The following is a 5,003-nucleotide window of genomic DNA, read 5'->3' as shown; positions in this document are numbered from 1 at the left end:
AAAAATTCAGATGACCATAATTCCAACTGAGGTATTCAAAATTCTGTATTTGCACCAAACAAGACCCCCCTAAAATGCCACATTTCGAAATCGATTTTTTTTGGCAAAGTGTAACTATAGAGAAAAGGAGGAGAATAAAGAAGTTATTGAACCAGCCAACAATACTGAACACTGAACAGTGATATATCTTTAGTTTCATAACAGTAACTGCATATTTCTATGTCGCAAAGTTAATCTTTAAATAATGTAGCTATTGGTAAATTTGGAGTATTCCTTTATCTTTTTTGTATTGAAGTGACACATATCATGTGGAAGGCCGAAACGGAAGTACCATGATATACAGTGAGCATCTGATAAATTTGTTGAATACAAAAATAGATAACAATCTTTGCTCCTCTTTAGGTATCAGTTACACTATCTTGTTAAATCGAACACCGCGGTAGGAAAATAAAAAAAATCACTTTCATAGAATCCGCTGGATTTTAATCCCTGCACCTGTCTGTTCGGCTGACCCTTTGATTGTTCAGTAATAATAACGTATTTAACCCTAAGGTGTACATATTTAATAATGAAAATCTGATAAGAGATGCTATCGTTTTCATTAAGGCCTACAAAACTATTATTATTTTGAACGAATGTCAAGAGCTATTTTACAACAGTTCTAATATAGAATCGTAAATATTGGCGGTTTAAGATCGTTTAAGTGAAATAAACAGCTCTGTATTTGTATGCAGATTTCTATCAAATGAAACGTAACGCTTTGATATAAAAAAAAATGGTAAAAAATGGAATAACCATGATTACTAGCGACTTTGTGTTATAAACTATAACCGAACAGTTATACTCTAAATAAAGTCAAACAAAGTTTTCTATAGATATAATAATTATAAGCAATAGTTATAAGGAATGGCGATAAGTTTGAACTTTTATGGTTTTGTTGTGCAATCTGGTATGTCATTTTCTTTATTATGATATCGAATATATTTCTATCAATTTATAACCTTGACGATGGCTTTTATTTTGTTTCTGTTTGAAAATCAGTATGACGTGTTTTTTTGCAATGAATTCTTTGTACAACCGATTTGACAGCTTTCTTCTCACGTCATCCTCAAATTCTTTAGGTTTCATATATTTAGCTTTTCGCGCTAAATTCATTTTTTTCCATATGAATTCGAATGATACAGGGTTTGGTTATCCTTTATTCGTGGCGACTTTCTTTTGTGTTTCAGTTTTTAAAAGTTATTACTTTTGGGTCTTTCTATCAAAATGTATTACAATTTCACGCTTACAAATCAATTTAAATAAAGCTGCAATAATGATATTATCATTTGACTTAATACAGTTTTATACAGTTTATGATTTGGCTGTATATAAGGGCAAACGAGCGCGGCTTTCGTTATGTATAAATAAAGTGCAACATACAGCCGGTTTTCTTCAGAAATATGTGATATATTGTTCAGAAATCGATTTCTATTTTTTTTTTATTCAAACGCAGAATTTTTCAGGATAGATAAAAATAACTTTAGTTCAATTTTCCCATTTTCAGTAAAAGTAAGCATTCTAAAATCTACAGCAAGTTATGAAACTCAACCATATGTTCTTAACTTTACGGTATGCAGAACATTAAATATGTGTGTAAATAGTAAAACTTTGGCTTTGACTGCAACCAAGCACATCACACAATCACACATACAACCTAAATACAGTTGATAAAAATAAGAAGATGTGGTATGAGTGCCAATAAATTAATTAAGACCACCAATATCTCAATGTGTAAAAGTAAATGATTATTAACCAACAGAACGGTCTTCAACATAAAGCCTTGGTTCACACCGCACAGCAAGTCTCAATTGTTACGATATGGGGAATAAATTCCTACCATATTTCAGCTTTTATTGTTTATATTTATATCTAGTGGCACGTTACAGAGTCAGTGAACTCTGTGGAGTACGTAAGTGGCCAGTTGCCGCGATGTCAAATGTTTACTTTTTAGTACCCTTATCAACATACCAACTTTTGCGGCGTGCCTGTGGTATTCCAAACTTCCTGTCGTACATTCCAATCTTCAACTCAGTAAAACATTCCTTTTGGAATTGTCTACTCCTGACTGTGAACGAAGTATTTGCCACTGAACTTTACGAAAACAACGATCAAACAATTAATTAGTGGTGTTTGTGGTGTTGTTTGTTGCTGTGTCAATTGTTGTTTATTGTTATTGTTGTTCTGGTGATGGTGGTGGTTTTTTTTAATGATGTTTGTTGTTGTTCTGGTGGTTTGTATTTGTTGTTGTTGTGGGTGGTGTTTGTTACTTTTGTTGTGATGGTGGTGGGGTTTGTTGTTCTGGTGTTATGGTTGTAGTTGAGGTGTATGTTGTTGTTGCAATGGTGTTTGTTGATGTTGTTGAGGTGGTATTTGTTGTTGTTGAGGTGGTGTTTTCTTTTTTTATTACCTTGTTTACAACTGTTGTTATGTTTAGTTGTTTTAACCATATATTTTTCCATGATAACGAAAGAAGAACATGTTTTATTACATTAAATGAGATAACAAAGAGCATATTATAATATATTACAAGTTAAGACTCCATTTAAACAGCAACACAGAACAATAATCATGCACACATACAAAAGAAAATAAAAGTCAGTTTGAACACGAATGAACTACACACACATATGTTTGAATCTGAGGGAGGGAAGAACAAAAATTTGATTTTGATTCCGCCAGTTTGTGGATTTTATATTGGTGTTTTGATATTTAGAGTAATTATAATATAACAAGTGTTTTCAGCCTGAATCACCTTCACTGGTAATTCTGCAATCAATTTTATCTTCATGCCTTATATATAATATACTGTGTTACAACTCTAGATTAGAATGACAAAAAATGGTCACACAAGGACAGCCGCCACCTAAAGCTAACCTTAGTTCAATCTAGGTGGTCATTTTTCATACAAATGTCGAGTTCCCGAAAATGCGTCCCCAGAATTTTGTTTAAAAATAATGAGTTATTTCTGTAAACATCACTTTGTTAATAATATGAAAAGAGGGTTTCGGATTCGTTGTTGCTGCTTTTAAAATCGCAATTATATAAGTTTGATGGATTTATGATAAATTTGAAGAACTACGATTTACAGCATGATTCATAAACCACGTTTCGCTTTATAAAAAAAAATTCAGTTGTTTTGACGCTTTTTCCAATTAACATATTAACAGTATTTGGTTTTTACTGAAAAAGCTTTTTTTTTCAGATCTAGATATGAGCGGGTTTTTTTGTAAGATTTATTTATCAAACGACTGCAATAGATATAGTTAGACACATATCTTATTTACTGGAAAATGATTGTGTGATGATGTTGTATAACGAGCGCAAAAATCATAACTCGCTATTGATGGCAAACTGTACTGCGGTGGAACGTAGCTTTATAGTCAAAACTTTTTAATAAATCAAAACACTCCATAAATGGTGAAAACCTATATTGTTTTGTAACAATATTTGTTAACTAGTTACGTTGTGCTTTTAAAAGACTTAATCATAAGAGCAGAAATAAAGTAATATATATTAAAGAATAACAACGTTTATCTCTTTGACATGTTAGAGTTATAGCGCTGTCTTTGGAATATTTGTTTAACATATCGAAATTTCAGCCATTTTACCTGAAAACTTGACTTTTAAATGTATGTAATAGCACCTGCAAGTTATGCATTTGTTTTCGGTAGTAAAATTCATCTGCTTTTGGTATTTGGAATTCTATAGAAATTTTATTAAAAGTTAATTTCCCATCATTTCAAATCAAATCCGTTTGTATGTTGTTTGTTTTTTTTAAGAAAAAAACTAAGTGAGAAAGGTGAAAACACCCAAATTAAAACATTTCCCACGCAGAGAATCCTTTTATCAAATCTTTGTAGTTCTCTCGTGCATTATCATGCACGTGTTGTCATCGATGCAAAGAATGTAAAATCCCGAGTTGTCGCCATATGAACCGCTATATCAGTGTCACGCTCTGCTAAATGTGTCGTTCTCGTCTGTGAAGGAATTCACAAGGTCATTAAAATTTCATATTTATACTTTTTCAAAATAAATAACATGGACAGATATTTAACTATTGATACATCAAGCTAATTTGCCATTAAAACATTAAATTGATAACTTAATGTTGATCTTGATTAACACATACCAGTGCACAGAACCATAAAAAGTTATAAGATGAAAGTTGGTGTCAGAAGAAAGTTACCCATCCATTTATGACATTTTAAAAATATCGGTTTATACACAGCACCGACCCATGTACTGATCTGAACGATTTGGATCATTAAATATTTAATTGATTGTCAAGTTGTCAGAATTTTTTTATTAATTTTGAGACAATTTCTTAAATCATTGTTAAAGTACAATTAGTACTCTTTACCCCTGTCCATTAAAATTGTCAGTTTTAATACCAGCTGAAATATAAATTTTGACTCGTAAAAAAATTTGATTTATAGATTTTGCTACAGCAAAACCAGATGTATCTTTTTAAGTGCATCCAATAGCGACAACTAAATTTGTCCATTGAAATGATGTTTAAAAAAATATTAGAATAAAAGCTATGATATTTTAACCAATATTCGCACTGACATGACATTAATCACTATTAATCAATCAAATCAATTATAAGAATAAAATTTTGTGAGTATTTGTCATTTTCATTATACGAAACCCGTTTAAATGAAGTAATTCTGGTAAAACTGCTATTACTTAACAATGTAAAGAGTAAACTACTTTTGTCCTTTAAAATTTCTGGACATTCATATTCTTTTTATTTATATAATGAATTTCTTTTTATTTGCACTTGAATCTTCTTCTTCTTCTTCTTCTTCTTCTTTCTTCTTCTTCTTCTTCTTCTTCTTCTTCTTCTTCTTCTTCTTCTTCTTCTTCTTCTTCTTCTTCTTCTTCTTCTTCTTCTTCTTCTTCTTCTTCTTCTTCTTCTTCTTCTTCTTCTTCTTCTTCTTCTTCTTCTTCTTCTTCTT

This window comes from Mytilus edulis, chromosome 9 (genome assembly GCF_963676685.1).
Source record: "Mytilus edulis chromosome 9, xbMytEdul2.2, whole genome shotgun sequence".
Taxonomy (NCBI): domain Eukaryota; kingdom Metazoa; phylum Mollusca; class Bivalvia; order Mytilida; family Mytilidae; genus Mytilus; species Mytilus edulis.
Note: the sequence above shows the minus strand (reverse complement) of the source record.